Source organism: Mauremys mutica, chromosome 8, assembly GCF_020497125.1.
Source record: "Mauremys mutica isolate MM-2020 ecotype Southern chromosome 8, ASM2049712v1, whole genome shotgun sequence".
Lineage (NCBI taxonomy): Eukaryota > Metazoa > Chordata > Testudines > Geoemydidae > Mauremys > Mauremys mutica.
This window is the reverse complement of record NC_059079.1, coordinates 89,131,478-89,151,349: the sequence shown is the minus strand read 5'-3', so window position 1 is coordinate 89,151,349 and position 19,872 is coordinate 89,131,478. Positions and strand designations below refer to the sequence as shown.

The 19,872-nt window shown below is 49.5% G+C and overlaps 1 protein-coding gene across 1 annotated transcript in view; it reads left to right on the top strand.

Moving 5' to 3' along the window:
- Nucleotides 1–1,594: 1,594 nt before the first annotated feature.
- The window catches only part of HTR4 (5-hydroxytryptamine receptor 4), a 226,342-nt gene continuing 208,064 nt past the window's right edge, over nucleotides 1,595–19,872 (top strand). Inside the window, exon 1 of the mRNA XM_045026269.1 lies at nucleotides 1,595–1,685. The gene's annotated coding sequence lies outside the window, so the exon portion shown is untranslated. The remainder of the gene's footprint in view (nucleotides 1,686–19,872) is intronic.

Sequence of the window (19,872 nt, the reverse complement as noted above, 5' to 3'; positions counted from 1 at the left end):
TGAGTATCAGAGTCCTATCTGCTGACATTCATAGTAAAAACTAGTTGATTCTGCCCTAAGGACCAACACAAAGATAGAGTGGGCTTTGGATTCTGACCCATCTTGTGCATGATCAACAGTAGGGGTTACTAAATTCCAGGCAGTCACAGCTGGATACGCCTGTTAGTGGAAATGTGATTGCACAGGTATCACTTAGGGTGTAATCTGAAGACCATACAGTTACACAGAGGTAGCTGTGGCCCTAATATGTCCTGGAGAGCTGGAGATACTGGTGATGCTAATATAGGTGGAAAGACTGCAGCTTGACACACAGACCCAGGCTGGGTCTGCAGGGCTGGCATTAGAGAACACATCATTTCCCTGGCAAACAGAGCAGATTTGGTCAGAAAACCACTGAGATAGTAAACAGGAGCCTCAGGGTCATATTTTTACAGCCAGGTCAGAGAAGAACAGCACTTACAGCTCTCCTGTTTGAAAGCTGCACTCCCTGTTATAGATGCGCTCAGAGTGCAGCCCTCCCTGGGATCCTGATCTGGGATTGTGAAGACACCCTAGTTTAGCGTGCTCACATCCGGGTTTTGGCTCAACCCCATATTTAAATGAGCATTTTTGAAATTCAGAGCAGGATTTAGATTCAAGTTTCCAACACCCCGAAGATGCAGGAGCCCGTGGAGCCGGAGGCCCGTGTCTCAGCAGGCCATGGAGCTAGGTCGATGTATGGCAGGGACATCAGCTGAAGATCTTGCCCCGGCTCGGGGCGATTTGGCTACGCCAGGGGTCGGCAACCTTTCAGAAGTGGTGTGCCGAGTCTTCATTTATTCACTCTAATTCAAGGTTTTGGGTGCCAGTAATACATTTTAATGTTTTTAGAAGGTCTCTTTCTATAAGTCTATAATCTATAACTAAACTATTCTTGTATGTAAAGTAAATAAGGTTTTTAAAATGTTTAAAAAGCTTCATTTAAAATTAAATTAAAATGCAGAGCCCCTCAGACAAGTGGCCAAGACCTGGGCAGTGAGAGTGCCGCTGAAAACCAGCTCAAGTGCCGCCTTCGGCACACCTGCCATAGGCTGCCTACCCGTAGGCTACGCATGTCCGTCTGTCTATCTTCCTCCCTAGTACAGAAACGCCAGGCACATCTCCCAAAGGAAGGCGACCCAGGCACATCTCCCAAAGGAAAGCGAGCCGGGACGCAAGTGCCAAGCTGCCCGCAGGACGCTGCGGGCAGGCAGGGACTCCCCCCGGACAATGACCCGGCAGGCTGACGGCTGAGCAGAGCTGACACTCTCCGGACACGCAGCGGGAGGGTCCCGGCTGAGTGCGCGATCCCCGCACCGCACCGCCACTGCCCGCCTGCCCCGCTCCTCCCGGCTCCTCCCTCGCTCCGCCGGCGGACGCGGCGGGGAGGCCGCGGGCCGGCGCTGATTGGCCGCGCCGCGGGTGCCTGGGTTTGAAAGGCGGCACCGGAGCAGCCGGGACTTAGTCTCAGGCGGCGGGGGAGCTGCTCGAGGCGGGCCGGGAGAGGCGCCTGTCCCGGGGAGAGCGGCGGCGGCGGCGGGGAGCGGGCGCGGGGAGCGGGCTCGGGGAGCGGCCCCCGGAGAGGCAGCCAGCCGACGGGAGGATGCGGCCGGCCTCGTAGGGAGCTGGGCCATGCCCTGGGGGGCCAGGCTGCGCACACGGCAATGGTAAGGCGCCGCTGCCCTGCCCGGGGTGCACCCCCTTCCCGCAGCGATCCCGCCGGGGACCCTGAGGGAGCGCCCGGCCCGCCGAGACCTGCCCCCCGGGGTGCGCGAAGGGCCGTCGGGGCAGGGGTGGGGGCAGAGTGGCTCCGGAGGCAGCGGCGGAGTCTGTCCGGGGTACGTGCTCCGAATTAGCCTTGGGGTGACAGGTCTGGGGGGGGGCGGCGGCCAGGAGCTTTCCCACGGGGGGAGACTTTGAACTTCGCCACCTGCCGTGTCAGTTCCGCGTCCCTTTCACACCGGGGAACAAACAAGCCCGTCCTCGGTGGAGAGAGCCGCTCCCGCCAGCCCGGGCAGGGCGCAGAGCCCGTGCGCTCCTGGGGCATTTCCACCTCCAAGAGTTGCGGCAAGACAACTCCGCTTGGTAGCTCCGGTTCCGAACCACGCGCGCGTCCCCCGATTGATTCACGGCAGGAGGCTACAATACAGAGAAATAACGACCGAGGGGGGAGAGCAACGAAGCACAAGCCAGGCGATGTTTTCAGCCGGCGTTTGAGGGCAGGGCTAGGGTCGATGAAGCGGAGAACTAGGGGAAGGCAAGGGCTGTGGAGGAGACGGCTCTGGCACCAATAGTGACCAGACCGTGCGGAGAAGTGGCCCGTTCTAGTTGGACAGAGACTAGGGAGATGACTGGCGGGTGCAAGCCCCGGGAAAAGGGCTAATCAGCAGTGACACTGGAGTTGGAGAGAAGGTGTCTCCCTCTTTCTTGCGCTCCGGCTTCTATTCTTATTTGAGCCTAACGTTGCGGAGTTGGTGCATCGCTTTGCTTTCGGAGGCTGCGAAGCCCTAAACGCAGGTTCATTTCCTTGCAGCTGAAGCAGGCGGTGTAGCTGAGCCGTGAGGGAGGGCGCTGTCATTGATCAGCATGCCATAGGCAACGGAGTAAATGCCTTTAAGGGCTCTCCGTTGTTCCGGGCTTTAAAATACCTGTATTGCCTCCCTAAATGCACTTTGTCAAAGACTGGTTAACAGTTAACCCACTGCAACATATTGTCCTCTCTGCCCAAAACACCCCAGAGGGGACAAGTGCTTTTAGACTGAGGGGCTCAGGGGAATACTTTTCAGTATGACTGTTTGACAGGGTGTATTCTGAACAACCATGTTACGATCTTCTCTAATTACCTGCTAGATACCACAGCATGTGTTACCTGGGCAAGCTCATTATTTTGAGGTCACAACAGCAGATCATCACGTGTTTGGAAGATAATTGCTATCAGTGTGCAATTTCAAAGTCTAGACTTTGTATATTAGTGTAATTCTTAAATCTCTAAGTGTCATGGGCCAAATTTATCTGCCAGGTAAACCCAATGAAGTCAGTGGCATTACACCAAGAAAGAATTGATCTAATTTCATTGGATCTCACTGGGCAAGGTTTATAGAATTGCACATGTAAGAATGTATGTACATAACTTGCGTGTAAAATTACTGTTGTAGTGATTGTACATGCATAGGGAAAACTGTCTAACTAGTGATTGTCTGTGCAAATGCCTACAACTACATGTGTAAAATTAGTCTAATTTTGGGCACAAACTCCTACAAATCCAGTCTATTGCTTATATGGTGCCAAAAGACTTACTTAAATAGCAAAGCAGTATAAGGTGGAAAGTACAACTTTATATGGCATGTACTACTTGATGGAAGGAGATCTCTCTAGCCATCATTTTGTACTGCCTTTGATCACCATAGTGTCCATGTGCCTCCCAGGTTATAGCAATTGTTATAGCAACCTCCCTTTGTACCCTTGACTTGATGCTAATATTCTTTTCAGTCAGCTGGAATTGTTAGTAATGATCCATCTGAAGGTGAGAGGCACTTATGACTGTCTACCAACTGGCAGCAGAGGCAAAGAATAGGGATGGTGTATCAAGGAGTGTGTGCAGAGAAAGAGGGGTTTGCTGGGCTCTGCTGGAGTTGGTAACCTTCATTTAAATAGACTTGTATTAGAATTGCTGTAGTTTGCTGGAAGGATCAATGTTTTTTGGGGAGTAATGGTGTTATTGTAATTAAAACAGCTTTCTGCTTTGACAGTCACATCCACAGAGAAGGGCCTTCCATGGCACGTGGATGTGATCGGGCAAACCTATGCTCATTGCAAACTCCTGTGACTGAAGGAAGGGTTTAGTACACTCCTCCTAGTTAGACTCCACATCACCAAGGACCTGAACTAACTCCACGTGAGAGTTTTTCTATTCACTCCAGTGGGCTTTGGATCCTGTCCTAAGAGCATGGCCACTTCGTGGATCTGACTGTTGGGAAGAGAGAGTGACTGTCTCCTTCCGTGGATGTTGTCTTTGTTTGAGAGACTGAATAACTGGCGCATGAGGAGCCCCTTCTGGAGAGCAGCTTGAGAGCATTTGAGTTTGAACTGGCAGTTTTCTTTAACCACAGAGGCATCTTTCATGGCTCCAAAACAAACTTCCCCCATGGAAACTTCATAAAGTCCTGAGGAATTAAAACATGCAGCTGCAGTTTTTGGCTGCATCAGTGCAGCCAGCAGAAGATAAGCCCTAGTTTATCAGGTCTGAGCACCGAAATGAAGCAATGGCAGCTGGCTTGGGTTGGCTCTGTGGAGCATGTGATGTCATTATGACTTAATTTCTCTTATTTTATGGAAGGGAGTGGACAAAGCTTTGTGAATATTATCTTGCGTTTAATGAGGGGACAAGGAAAGATTTAATTACTCAATCACTCTGGCAGCTGACTGCTATTGCTGGGGATAGGGAAGGCTGTGCAGTGGCTTTGATAAAAGGTTACTAGGTTTTATTGTTTCTGAATGATGACTGTTCCCAAATCCGCTCCAAGGAACTGGCTGCAGTCTGAGATTCAGTCTCTAATGAAGGTAGCCTTGCATTCTGCATAAGGCTGTGAAGTATCCAAGAACTGAAGAGTACACATTGTACAGCACCTAAAGCCCACAAACAGGTTTGGCTGCTGCATCTCTTCTCAGGTTTAAAAGCTGAAAGGACCACTGATCAAATTTCTCTGTAGCGTTCCCTCCAGGAGGGGGAACTCGTGCTATCCTCAGCGGTTAGCACTATATCTTTTGTCTCATAGAAAAATGTGCATACACTACACCTGTTAGTTGGTTTTTAACTAATGGTTGATTATCTTGCCAATTTCCTTTAAATAGTTGATTACTAGGGACAGATCTGTCTCTGATCCTCATGGTTTTGTAAACAATGACTTAGTGGTTCACTGATATCTTCTCACTTTTATCTCTTGCTCGTTTATTCAAAATACCCTAGGACAGGGGTCGGCAACCTTTCAGCGGTGGTGGTGACGAGTTTTCATGTATACACTCTAATTTAAGGCTTCGCTTACTGGTTATACATTTTAATGTTTTTTAGAAGGTCTCTCTATAAGTCTATAATATATAACCAAATTACTGTTATATGTAAAGTAAACAAGGTTTTCAAAATGTTTCAGAAGCTTTATTTAAAATTAAATAAAAATGCAGATCTTATTAGTTTAGTGTGATCCTTGTCCTTGCTTTTCCTTGCTAAGTTTTCCAATGTCTGGTGGCATGTACTCGAATACTTAAAGCTGCACTCAGAACCCTGTGTGATCAGTTGTTAACCTGCTGGAACCCCAGATCGGCAGCTGAGGTGAGTGGAGCTGGCGGCTGGTAGGGCTGAGCAGGGCCAGAGGCCTGGACCCTGTCTGGCAGGGCCGGAGGCCTGTGCTGAAGCAAGGTGAGTGGGGCTGTGGGGGACCCCGGCTGGCAAGGGGCCAGCAGTTGGAACCCCCAGAGCGGCGGGCTGAGCAGGTCAGCCTGCCCAGCTCTGGGGTTTTGCTGGTGGCCTGAGCATCTCCACCAACCCCCACTCTGGGGTTTCAGCTGCCGGTTCCTGCCAGCCGGTGTCTTAGCCCACTGCCAGCCTGGGGTTCCTTCACCCAGGCCAGCAGCAGGTGCTGAGTGAGACCAGTGGCAGGACCCTGGCTGGCAAGGGGCCAGCAGCAGGAACCCCAAAGTGGTGGTGGGCTGAGCGGCTCTGCTCACCTCGCATGCCACCAAAAATTGGCTCGCATGCCACCAAAAATTGGCTCGCATGCCACCAAAAATTGGCTCGCATGCCGTAGGTTGCCTACCCCTGCCCTAGGAAGTCTCCAGACAGTGCACTATACTGATTCTATTCCTGCATCCATTGCCCTGGTGTGGTGGTGTTGTCGTGTGTGGTGTCCCCGCCCCCCCACGCACACACATTATGGTCTACAGCCACCTGTCACCACTTGTCCCTATTTGGGATCTCATGTGCTACCCTTATTCATGTCCTGCACTCCATGAGTTGTCCTGTGGAAATCTACAGGACAGCTTGCAGAGTCAGGTACTAACCAACATGAATAAAGGTGACAGAAGCAACACCCCTTGATTTTAAGCTCTTTGGGGCAGGGACTGTCCTTTATATCTGTACATAGCCCAGTAAAGAGGGGTCACTTGGTTAAACCAATAAGTTTAAACTTTGTTTTAAATTTCTTCCTATGACTCATCATAAGCCTGTGGAACTCAGTGTCACAAAGTGTTATTGAGCAAAGACCTTAGTAGGATTTAAGGAGCCAGATCCACAGCTGGTGTAAATCTGCATAATTTCAATTGACTTCAATGGAATTGTGCTAATTTAAACTAGTGGAACATCTGGCCCGAAGAGTTTAGTAATGATTTATATGAATAATACCTCCAGCAATTGTAATCCTAGCTAGTTTAATCTACCATGCCTATAAACCCTCATGTGTCAGGGCATAACTCAACTATTGCCCTCCTTGGGGTTAGGAAGAAGCTTCTCAGACTACTCCATAATTCTCCACTTCAGATTTTCTTGCACTTCCCTCTGAAGCATCTGATACAGGCCATTGTTAGATAGGGTAGTAGATTAAAGGTATCATGGTATGAGCCACTGTGACAATACTTAAATTCCTTTGTTCAGCTCTTTAGGTAATGTCTCAAACTTAAAAACAAATCTGGTCTCAGAGGCCCACAGATTCCAAGTAACAGGGCTCTAGGGAAATGTGCTATATATTGAAATTAAACAGACAGATGCCTATTTAGAAACCTTATTTTGGATTGTCACTATTGCTGGAAAAAGCCTTGCTTAGGGTAGGTCTACACTTACCTGCCGGGTCGACGCGTAGAGTTCGACTTCTCGGAGTTCGAACTATCGCGTCTAATCTAGACGCGATAGTTCGAACTCCGGATGTGCTCCCGTCGACTCCGGAACTCCACCACTGCGAACGGCGGTGGCGGAGTCGACGGGGGAGCTGCGGACTTCGATCCTGCGGCGTCTGGACAGGTGAGTAGTTCGAACTAAGGTAGTTCGAGTTCAGCTACGCTATTCCTGTAGCTGAACCTGCGTACCTTAGTTCAACACCCCTTCTCCCCCCCCCCCTCCCCGTGTAGACCAGGCCTTAGAAAGGCAGTGGGACAAGAATTAGAAGAAATGGAAATACGCCCTCCATTAGACAATAACTATCAAAAGATAGAGCGATTATATTTTAACTCACACCCTTTCTTTGCCTCTGCTCTGCTCTCATCTAGCTGATGCCCTCACCTTTATGGCTTGTGTAGGAAAATAACATACATGGTAGTAGTAATTTTTTAGTTGGATTATTGCAAAAAGTGGATTCTAAAAGATAGGAAGGTGTCCAGTTAATTGGATTGTGACCTGTCAACTGTGACTGCTACTATTCCATATAATCTCTTACACACTTAGAACCAAAGTCGCAGCTGGTATAAATTAGTGTCACTCTGTTAGGGTTAGGTTTAGACCTGTATGCTCAATGGCAGTCAATGGGACTTGTGGCAATATCCTGTCTGATACATTTTTCATGCTAAAAATAAATACTGCAATGATCTCTATTTCCTCCCCCCCTTTGTCTCCTTGTTAGTCTCTGTTCCCTGGGGTGCCCTTTAGTCTCATGACACCTTCCACTGCAAATGCCTTAGTTCTCCACATTGCCTCAGTGTTTGCATCATGAGGTGCAGTCTGATGTGGGTTACCTCCCCAGGAGGTGGAGAAGGGACAATCAGTGGCTTGGCTAAAATGGAACTGACTCCCATATTTTTGAAGCAGCTGACTTTAATCTGGTCACATTGTGTAATTTCATTAAACTTATTGTTTTAACAAATATCATTTGGGGTGGGGCAATGAATCCAAACGAATAATAGTGGCTGCAGACACATGGGTTACACTGGGAGACAAATCCAGCAGTGTACAGTGGAAAGCAAATTACTTTGAGGAAAAGACAAATTGAACTTTGCCAGCTTTATGTAATTAGGGAAACAATTACAGAAAATAGCAGGAGGTGCAATCAGCAAGTAGCAGTGATGGAGGCTGGGTGCAGGGTGACAGCTGTTCTCTAGGGATGAAAGTGCCCCAATGCAGAGGGGGCACCATGAAGCAGATGCACCACTGCAGCCCCGCTCATGCCCTATTTTGAAGGCTTTTGGGGGGAGCAAAATGGCAATAGGCCTTGTGCTGGCCCCCTGCTCAGGAATGACTTCCCCCTTGTATCCCTGCTGCAGTCTGACTCAGAAATGCTTATTTTTAATTACTTTTATGAATCTTTCCAGTTTAAAATGTTTGTTTTTTGTGCAGCATGGGCTGGATTCAAAGCCCGTTCATTGGCAACAATGGGAGTCTTTCTAATGATTTTTTCATACGCTGTGGATCAGGTCCTGTATTTCACAGGGCTTACACACATGTTCTGTGCTCAGCATTCTGCTGGTATATCCACACATTTTCTCACTCCACCCCACTCTGCTGTACCCCTCATCATATGGCCTGACTTTCAGAGGTGCTCCACTCCCACAGCTCCAGCTCAAGTTAATCAGAGCTGCGTGGGCTCAGCAGCTCTGAAAATCACACCTGGACTGTCAGGCTTGTACACCCATCCTCCTGTTCCCACATCCACTCTGACTCCCCATCCTCTCCCTTTCACACCTCTGACTTGGTGGCCCACGTTGATCTTTGGTAGGGTGCAAGAGATGTCCAGCCAAAAAAAACCAGTGACAAGCTGCAGTCACAGCCAGCAAGACTAGAGTGCAGACCCGCTAGTGCTCAAGGTTAATGCTGCAGCAACATGATTCACAGCAGCAAGTGCCGGACCTGTTATCTTGCAAAGAATTCATCCAAGCTTCAAGTAAGCAGTGCAAAGACAGCATGGGGCAACAAAAAGGCATTTGCTCATTCCAGCTGCTCTGACTCAGTTTGCTCAGAGTCACATCACTGTGGAGAGGCTCATTATTTTCTTAATTTTTTTTCTTCTCGGTTTGAGATGGTAAAGAGAAGTCCTGCACTTATTACAGTTCCCATGGAGACAGATCTGATGCTGCACTTTGAAGAGGGGCCAGGCAGGCAGCTGGCATTTTTGTCTCGGCTAACAGTCCCCACTGTCTGGGTGGATCCCACTGCCTGGCTCTGCACCATCAGTTATCTCAGCAGTCTGTTGCTTCATCCACTAAGTAGGCTCCCTTAAAGCCGACTAGCAAACAGTAGGGGCTTTGCTGATAATAAGGAAAATATCCTGTACCTGTGCCATACCCAAACTTGATGTGAGAAAATTCCCACCTCTGTAAGGTGCTACACACTAATTTAAATGTAGTCTGGTACCAGGAGCACAGATATTGCACATTGGAAGAGTCAAAGAATATGTCTATGCTGCGCCCCCCCCAAAAAAGTGTGTACTTAATTCAGGTTAGCTAACTCTGCTTAAAATAGCTGTGAAGACACAGCAACTCCACTTCTAATTCAGATTAGCAGCTTGAGTTCAACCACAGTCCTCTATAGGCTTTAACAGAGTAGAGGTAGACAGTGAATCAAAACTCCTGGCTCTTACACTGACTTCCTCTGCCTTTGTCAAGTCCTGTCATCTTCTTCTATTGGTATAATAGGGACTTAACTCCTTCACAGGGTTATTGTGAGAATTATTACATCACCTTACCTCTGAATTTAGTCTCTAAACTCTAGAAGACTTATCAGACTATAACACTTGTGTCAATAAAATGTGAATTGGACAAATTTTGACCGTGTCCCTTTAAATGTCAAATCAGCCACTCTAGTAGTATCGGCATCAACAAAGGTCCTGCTGTTTCCACCTCAAATGAGTACATAAAGCAACTTGCAGAGATGAGTTACCATCAGGGCAGGCTCCAGGCACTAGCCAAGCAAGCTCATGCTTGGGGCAGCAGATTCTAAGGAACGGCATTCCCTCGAATCCTTTTTTTGCTTTGGCCGCCTCGCAGGTTTTCTTCTTTTTGGTTCGCTGCTCTGGCTGCCCTGTAGGGGGCGGCGGTGCGGAGGAGGGGAGCGCCCTGCTGGGAGTGGGCTGCACCCTCCATCTGCCCCAGCTGTTGCCGGGTCTTTAGCAAGCCCGGCAGGGCAGCCAGCGTCCTTCCCTTCCCGCTGACCGGAGCGGCACAGAGCCCTCCCGGCAGGCAGCATGGCAGAAGCCCTGGCCGCCCCCCTTCTCTTCCCACCCCCTCTTCTCCCCCCCCCCCCACTGCCTGGGGCATGTCTGCAGCGCTGGGAGTCCCCCTGCACCTGCACTCCGGCCACCCTGCACGGTTTTCTTGCTCTGCCTCTCTGGCCGCCCCATAGGTTTGCACTTTTTTTTGCGCATGGGGTGGCAAAAAAGCCAGAGCCGGCCCTGGTTACGATTTCCTGGTGGCCTGCTCTGGGATATTCAGATGAGGAAGAGTAGTCCTCCCTCATGCCAGGAATGCGTAGAGTTTGGTGGGACTCGTTGGCTGAGCAAGCATGTACAGGATTGGGCACTAGGTCTGTAATTCAGCAGCAGGAGGGGATCCAGTTTGATTTCATACAAGTCTAAATTTTTAGAAAGTTTGCAGAGTAAATATTTACTGAAATCTGCTGAAACACAGGCCCACTTTATTGATGCACTGGTTACAGCTGTCATTGTTTCCATCAGAAAATTTTCTTTAGGGGTGAAAGGTTTGAAAAGCAGCTGATTTCACTGAGATCAGGTGAAGTGGCAGAATGTTTCTTTTCTTGTGTGTTCATTTTGCAAAATGTTATTTTAAACCCTTTCTTTTGAGGGGCAGAGGGGAGATAGGTTTCAATAACTCGGAGCTGGACTCCAGGCTTAGCAAAGGCCCAGGAAGCCAAAATGAGATGTCTGCTGTGACAAGTTGCAAAATGTACATTCTGCTGAAATCCTTTGTATTCTAGGTCTTGATGCATGAAATGTGTTTCTTTAAGAGGGGTTCTTGGCCTCTTCCATACTGTGATACAATTTCGTAAGAGGTTTGGCCAACCTCTCCTATGTTTTGTGCCCTGCTTCCCAGCATACCCATGAAAAAAGAGGAAATGGTTACAATCTCCTTGGAACCTGATTGTGAGAACACATAGTTTATAGAGTTTCACCAAAATCTTCCCTGTTCTAATGTACTCTTTGGTTCCCAGATAAACCATCCCATTGGTAATGGATACCTTTTGTGCTATATGCAATGATGATGGCTAGATGCTCAGCTGATGTAAATTGGCTTATTGCCATGCTGATTTATGTCAGCTGGGAATATGGTCCAGTCTTTTCAGAAAAGGAATGAAAATTTGATCCAAAGAAGGTTTCCACCTTTTTTGGTGGGTAACTATTGCTCAGAAAATAGATTCATAGGGTGGTGACAGGGCAGGGGTGGTGATAGGGCAGTGGGTGCCTATTGGGTTTCCTCTGCCCAGGGGCGGCTCCAGGCCCCAGCATGCCAAGTGCGTGCTTGGGGTGGCACGCCGCGGGGGGCGCACTGCCGGTCGCCGGGAGGGCGGCAGGTGGCTCCAGTGGACCTCCTGCAGACGTGCCTGCAGAGGGTCCGCTGGTCCCGCGGCTTCGGTAGAGCATCCGTCTGCGGGACATCCACCGGAGCCGCGGGACTGGCGACCGGCAGAGAGCCCCCCATGGCGTGCTGCCGTGCTTGGGGTGGCGAAATCGCTAGAGCAGCCTCTGCCACTGCCTTTGTTGTTCGTATGTACTCACTCTGTGGCTAGTGGACTTCGGCGTCCGTGGTTGTGATTCTAGAGCCTTTCAACAGCACAAAACAGCTGAAAAGGACAACAGGGAAAGATGTTGGTTTCATGCAACTATTCTTAGGGAAGAGGCAGAGGTTGCAAAATGGAAGGAACAGAGAGGCAGATAAGATCCAGAGCCTAGACTGGTGCTATGGAGATGGATTAGACAGAGGATTGCTCTTCTGTGGAATGCTTGGGGTCAGCTGTTCTTTAAAGGTATTGTGAAGTACTGACAGCCCTCTCCCAGCCTTTCATTTACATAGAGAGCTCTGCAAGGAAAGCAGGAGAAGATTTTTATGCAGGAAATATATTCCTGGACAGCTCTCTTCCTTTGCAGAGGATCTGACATCTGGTGGGCAATTGGACATTTTCGTATTGCACCCGTTGCCTGACAGAAATCAGATGTTTAACTGTTTGTCAACTATTAATTCAGTGGAATGGAAAAAGGAGATGTTAATAGGGCAGCTTCCTCCGAGAGTGGCAATGACCATAATCGCCTCCCTCCCTGGGACGTTTACAAAGCTTAATGAATTAATCTTTACAAGGGCCTTATTGATGCAGAGTGATTATGTGAGTACTGAGAGTTAGGATACCCCTGTGCTCTAGTTCAGAGGATTGGAAAAAAAGCCATGTGTCAGTCTGCCTGGGAGTGGGGGATGCACGTTATGAGAAACCTTTCCCAGCATAAGTATCCAAGTGAACCAAAAGGGAATTTGGCACTGATCAGTGGTAAATCAGCTCTAAAACCCCAGGAAATGCAGCTGTTCCTACTGCTCTGGGACCCTCTGGCTATGAGAGCTACACACCATGAAAGACCAGAGGTAAAGGGAATGTTTGGAAGAGCAATCAAGCCCCATGAAGTTGGTTCCAATATTTAACTGCTCATGCGTAGGGTGACCAGATGTCCCTGTATTTAAGCCCTCCTGCAGGTGTCCTGACTCTTTCTTAAACAGGCAAATTGTCCCATATTGTCTGGTCAGTTTCCCGCCCTCCCACCTCATGGGTACTGGTGGGCCCTAGTGGTGGGGGATCCAGTGGCCAACAATGGGGGTGAGGGTGCAAGGCTGGTGGCAGGGCCCCTTCATGTGCTTCCCCTGACTGTCCTCTCCCTGCTTTTCCCCTTCACCCCCCCCCTCCAAGCCCAGCTGCTCCTCTGTATTTTTCCCCCCTTACCCAGTCCTCCTCAGAAGGGCATGTCTCATCCCACTCCAAGTACTGTGCAGAGAACCAGCCTCAGGTCAGCACGCTCAGCTCACCAACAACCTGGTTAGCAGGGTCCTTCCTTCCCCCACTGCTTCTGACTGGGCCAGTGCCGCTGGAAAGCCCAAGAGCCTCCAGCCCAGGTTGTTGGCCAGGAGGAGCCAAGCCCTGCATGTGCCAAAGCCCTGCACAACACTGGCATGGGGAAGCCTCTCCGCCCCTCCACTAGGGAGTGGCAGCGGGGAGGGAAAACCACTTCCAGCCTGTTCTTGCCCTGAACCTGTAGGGTCCACAGCAGCCCCCTGGGGCAGGTGCTTAGTAATCTCCTTGTGCCCCTACCCCCCAGGTCTTGCCACCAGGGAGTGCAGGGTTGCTCCATCCTTTAGGCACCCGCCTCTGCTGAGCCACCTCTCTGTCTGGGTTCGTTGACCCCCTGCAGTAAGGTTCCCTGGGCCCTGGTGCACAATGCATCCTTAGGGCTTAACTCCTTTTTGCCTGTGCTGTAGTGGGAGGTGAGGGGACAGATGACAGGAAGCAGCTGGGTTATGTGGGTGGTCAGCAGCAGTGTGGAGGTGTTAGCTGCCTTTTGACACACTACAGGCAGGAAGGGACAAGCTGCTTCCAGCCTCACAGGAGCAGTGGGGGGAGGAGGGAGATGAACTCTGCAATGCCACATTCTGGTGTGAACCTTGGCAGAAATCTGAGGGGGGCATGTGACCTTGCATACTGCCCCCACCCCGTTTGTTGCCTCAGGAAGACACGGTGCCAGGTACCAGGAGAGGCAGGTCCATCCTGGGGCCCCAGCCAGGCATAGAGGGTGCAGAGCACTGGGCAGGGAGGGTTGGGTGTTGGTAACTCTTCCCCCTCCCCCCCAAGTGTGAGAGAGGTGTATGGGTGTGTGGGGGGGGGAGGGGGAGTAGAGGGGTGTGTGTGTGTGTGTGTGTGTGTGTGTGTGTGTGTGTGACCTTCCCCATGTGAACCCTAAAGCCTTAAAGATAAGAAGGTAAATAAAGAAATACTGCATATGTGGATACTTTTTAACTGGCTCAGTCAACTTGATGTTAACTTTAAACATTTGTACAATTGATTGCCGTTGAACTCACTTGAATATGAGTAATTTTAGCAGGTGTCCCGTATTCAGCACAGGGAAATAGTCACCCTACTCATGCCTTACAGTCAGAAAGTTGTGTCTCCACCTGCCTGAAAGTTGTCTGTGATCCCTAGTTTAGCATCATCCAGTCTCAATGGTTGCAATGGATTGTGCCTTCCCCCCACCATATGCTGTGTAAGTGTGACTATCTTACATCCCCCAGTATGGAGAGTCAAATTTGCCTTTGCTTTACACAGGGTTAGGAGTAGCCTGGCCTGTATTCCCTTCAGGGAATTAGAATGTATATCACTTAGGGTACGTCTACACTACGGGATTATTCCGAATTTACATAAACTGGTTTAGCAAAACAGATTGTATAAAATCGATTGCGCGCGGCCACACTAAACACATTAAATCGGTGGGTTGCGCCCACGGTCCAAGGCTAGCGTCGATTTCTGGAGCGTTGCACTGTGGGTAGCTATCCCGTAGCTATCCCATAGTTCCCGCAGCCTCCCCCGCCCCTTGGAATTTCCGGGTTGAGATCCCAGTGCCTGATGGGGCAAAAATCATTGTCGCGGGTGGTTCTGGGTACAGCCTCACCCCTCCCTCCCTGAAAGCAGCAGACAACCGTTTCGCGCCTTTTTTGCTTGGTGAACTGTGCAGACGCCATAGCACAGCAAGCATGGACCCTGCTCAGCTCAATACCGCAATTGTGGATGTTTTAAACACCTCGCGCACTCTCGTGCAGTATATGTTTAACCAGGACCTTCAAACCGAGGCGAGGAGGAGGCGGATACGGCAGCGCGGCGATGACAGTGATGAGGACATAGACACAGAATTCTCTCAAACTGCGGGCCCCTGCGCTTTGGAGATCCTGATGGTAATGGGGCAGATTCTATCCATTGAATGCCGATTTTGGGCCCGGGAAACAAGCACTGACTGGTGGGACCGCATTGTGTTGCAGGTGTGGGACGATTCCCAGTGGCTGCGAAACTTTCGCATGCGTAAGGGCACTTTCATGGAACTTTGTGACTTGCTTGCCCCTGCCCTGAAACGCCATAATACCAAGATGAGAGCAGCCCTCACAGTAGAGAAGCGAGTGGCGATAGCCCTGTGGAAGCTTGCAACGCCAGACAGCTACCGGTCAGTCGGGAATCAATTTGGAGTTGGAAAGTCTACTGTGGGGGCTGCTGTGATGCAAGTAGCCAAAGCAATCACTAAGCTGCTGCTACAAAAGGTTGTGACTCTGGGAAACGTGCAGGCCATAATGGATGGCTTTGCTGCACTGGGATTCCCTAACTGTGGGGGGGCGATAGATGGAACCCATATCCCTATCTTGGCACCGGAGCGCCAGGGCACCCAGTACGTAAACCGGAAGGGGTACTTTTCAATGGTGCTGCAAGCACTGGTGGATCACAAGGGACGTTTCACAAACATCCACATGGGATGGCCAGGGAGGGTTCATGATGCTCGCGTATTCAGAAGCACTACTCTGTTTAAACGGCTGCAGCAAGGGAATTACTTCCCAGACCAGAAAATAACAGTTGGGGATGTTGAAATGCCTGTCGTTATCCTGGGGGACCCAGCCTACCCCTTGATGCCATGGCTCATGAAGCCATACACAGGCAGCCTGGACAGTGGTCAGGATCTGTTCAATTACAGGCTGAGCAAGTGCAGAATGGTGGTGGAATGTGCATTTGGCCGTTTAAAGGCGCGCTGGCGGACATTACTGACTCGCTCAGACCTCAGCCAAACCAATGTCGCCTATGTTATTACTGCTTGCTGTATTCTCAACAATCTCTGTGAGAGTAAGGGGGAGACCTTTATGGCGGGGTGGGAGGCTGAGGCAAATCACCTGGCCGCTGATTACGCGCAGCCAGACACCAGGGAGATTAGAAGAGCACACCAGGAAGCGGTGCACATCCAAGAAGCTTTGAAAACGAGCTTCATCAATGGCCAGGGTACAGTGTGACTGCTGTTTGTTGATGAACACCCACCCCCCCCTTGATTGACTCATTCCCTGTTAGCAACTCACCCTCCCCCTTCAAGTACAGCTTACTTATGCAAATAAAGTCACTCCTTGTTTAAAAATCATGAATTCTTTATTAATTCATTATAAAAAGAGGGAGAGAAGTAAGGGTGTGGTTTGGGAGGAGGATAGGAGGGATGGAGAAGGCCATTAAAAAAATTTCACAGTAATGACAGCCTTCTGGTTGGGCTGTCCACAGGGGTGGAGTGCACGGGTGCACGGAGCCTCCCCCCACGCGTTCTTACACGTCTGGGTGAGGAGGATGTGGAACATGGTGAGGGTTGAGGGTGGTTATACAGGGGCTGCAGCGGCACTCTGTGATCCTGCTGCCGTTCCTGAAGCTCCACCAGACGCCGGAGCATGTCAGTTTGATCACGCAGCAGCCCCAGAGTTGCATCCCGCCACCGCTGATCTTCCTGCCGCCACCTCTCATCTCGGGTGTCCCTCCTGTCCTCACGTTCACTGGCATCTTTCCTGTAATTTGATACCACGTCCTTCCACTCATTCAGATGAGCTCTTTCATTGCGTGTAACTTCCATAATATCCGAGAACATTTCATCTCGCGTCTTTTTCCTCCGCCTTATCTGTGCTAGCCTTTGGGATGGAGGAGGGATGGTTGAAAAATTTGCAGCTGCATGAGGGAGAGAAATATTTTAAAAGATACATTTTACAGAACAATGGTTATACTCTTTCACAGTGAACAGCACTATTCACCTTACATAGCACATGTGATTTCCCTACAAGGTCGCATTTTTCATCTTAATACTGAGTGCCTGCAGCTCTGGAGTTACAGATCTCACAGACACAGATCCGGGCATCAGAATTCAGCTTGCATGCGGCCATGGTAAGCCACTGTCTTTCGGCGTCTGTAGTGATTTACCCCTCCCCCCAACGCATGGCTAATACCACGCTAGCTCCCTGCTAATCAACACCCTTCCCACCCCCACCCCCTGCGTGGCTGGTAGCTTGGGGAAGCCCCGCTGACCAAACACAAAAAAGATCATCGGCATTTCACTCCTCCCCTCCCCCCGCTTGGCTACGTGCAGGAAAGGATTTTTTTTAAGCTGCTGCAGTCCACGAACCCAGTAGGAAAATGGCCATCCCTCTTACTTAAATTCCTGATTTTTAACCAGGTTATCCTGAACGATATCACTTTGCTGAGATAACACAGCGAGATAAAGAACGGATGCTTCTTGAATGCCAGCAATCACCGGGACCATACGCTGCTATGCTTTGCCATGCAATGATACCTGATTACTTGCTACATGCATGGCGTGGTAAAGTGTCCTACCATGGTGGGCGGAACAAGGCTGCCTTGCCCAGAAACTTTCTGCAAAGGCTTCTGGAGTACCTACAGGAGCGCTTCATCGAGATGTCCCTGGAGGATTTCCTCTCAATCCCCGGACATGTTAACAAACTTTTCTAAGTAACTATACTGTCTGCGAATGCATCCCAAGTCCTCAGGGCAAATCAATCATTAAAAAACGCTTGCTTAAAAAACAATGTTTGCTATTTGCAAAGGTACACTCACCAGAGCTCCCTTCCATGGCGTCATTGTCTGGGATAGTGGCTTGTGAGGGCTGGGAGGAGGGTAATTCCATCAGGGTGATAAAAAGCTCCTGGCTGCTGGGGCTCACGGAGTGCTGTGTGCTCTCTGCTAGGTTGTCCTCCTCTTCATCTTCATCTTCCCCGTCTGCATAATCCTCAGCCATGGCAGAGATTATAACCCCCACCTCGGAATCCACGGTCAGGGGTGGGGTACTTGTGGCGCAGCCCCCTAAAATTGCATGCAGCTCAGCATAGAAGCGGCATGTTTTTCGACCTGCCCCGGACCTTCCGTTTGCTTCTTTGGTTTTCTGGTAGGCTTGTCTGAGCTCCTTAACTTTCACTCTGCACTGCACTGAGTCCCTGCTGTGGCCTTTATCCGTCATAGCATTAGAAATTCTTTCAAATACTATTTCATTTAGTCTTTTGGAACGCAGTTCTGTTAGCACTGAATCCTCTCCCCATATAGAGATCAGATCCAGTACCTCCCATGCAGTCCATGCTGGGGCTCTTTTTCGATTCTCAGGAGACTGCATTGTTACCTGTGCTGATGAGCTCTGCACGCTGGGGAAGCAGGAAATGAATTTCAAAAGTTCGCGGGGCTTTTCCTGTCTACCTGGCCAGTGCATCCGAGTTCAGAATGCTGTCCAGAGCGGTCAGTGGTGCACTGTGGGATACTGCCCGGAGGCCAATACCGTCGATTTGCGGCCACACTAACCCTATTCCGATATGTTAATCCCGATATTAGCGCTACTCCTCTCGTCGGGGAGGAGTACAGAAACCGATTTAAAGAGCCATTAAAATCGATATAAGGTGCCTCCTAGTGTGGACGGGTGTGGCGTTAAATCGGTTTTACGCTCCTAAAACCAGTTTAATCGCCTAGTGTAGACCAGGCTTTTGTCTAAATCTAGGTAGTTTTTACATGCACAGGGGCAGACTTTATCTACTCGACCATAGTGGGAGGGGGAGATTTTTAAGAGGCAATTGATTTCAATGGGATTTGGGTGTTTAACTCCCTAGGGGGGCCTTTGAAAATCCCAGCCTGGATATAATCGTAATCTTTTATTTATATAATGCTTCATCCTGCCAGATAGACAAGAAAGTGTGTAAACCACATGGCTATCTAGACAGAGATCACTTCACTGACTGCTGAAATGAAGCCACTTTAGGGGCAGAAAGCAATGTGAATATAGAGTCAGAGCCTCTGATTTTTTTTTTTTAAATGCCTGAAGGGACTACTGTGGTCATCTAGTCTAACATGTGTAAGAGGCCATAGAACAGTACCCAGTATCTTCTGCAGGTAGCATAACAGTTTATGGCTGAACTAGAAGGGTTTTTTTAATTCCTATAGCCTTGATTTAAAGACTCCAAGTCATGGAGACTCTACTGTGCCCTTGGCAATCTGTTTCTAGTTATAAAATATCAAACAAACAAAACAGCCCCATATGTCTGTTGCATTCCCCAGCTGAGCGAAAGGTCTTTGTCAGCCTGCTTTGGGCTTTGAAACTGCTTTCATGGGTGAAGGATATAGCAGCTGGCCTGTGGAAATCTGATCTCTTCCCCTCCCCCACCATGGTGCCATCTGATTCCTGGCTGCGTCTTGGGGGTCGGGGGGGGGGAGGATTCTGTTCGGAACCTGTTGCTTGAACACCCAGTTTCAGACGGCAGCACTCAATAAAGGAAGCAAATGTTAAAAGCAAGAGCAAAGAAAAGACCAAGGACAGGCCCCTTTCTATATCTCTTGATGACATGGGGGGGCTTGCTTTGAAAATGTCCATTGTGATGATACGTTTGAATTCCACCAGGAGGCAAGGCTGTTTTCTCAAAGCCATTGTCTTACAGCTGGACAGTTCTGAAAGTACATTTAGGCACCACACTTTGAGGACGCCAGTCACTTAGAGCATTCAATGCTGAAGGAGTTGAGGGGGGAAATGGGCCAGATTCTCAATTGGTGTAAATCAGCATATGTCCAGGATCTGGCCAATTTACATGCAGGATACAGCTATCCTAGTATTGCAGAAATTAGAGAATAAAGCCCAAGTGGCTGTCTGGTTTCAATCTCTCACTCTCCAGCTGGGGCCCAGGGTAGGATTCTTCCCCAGTCTGTTCTCTAGGGCTTTATCTAGTTTAGTTTTAAGTGTCTCCAATGACGTTCATCCACCATTTCCCTTGAGACTTTATCTAACAGCCCCCTACACATCCCTATTAGGAAGTTTGCCCTGATATAAAACGTACATTTTGATTCTTAATGACATC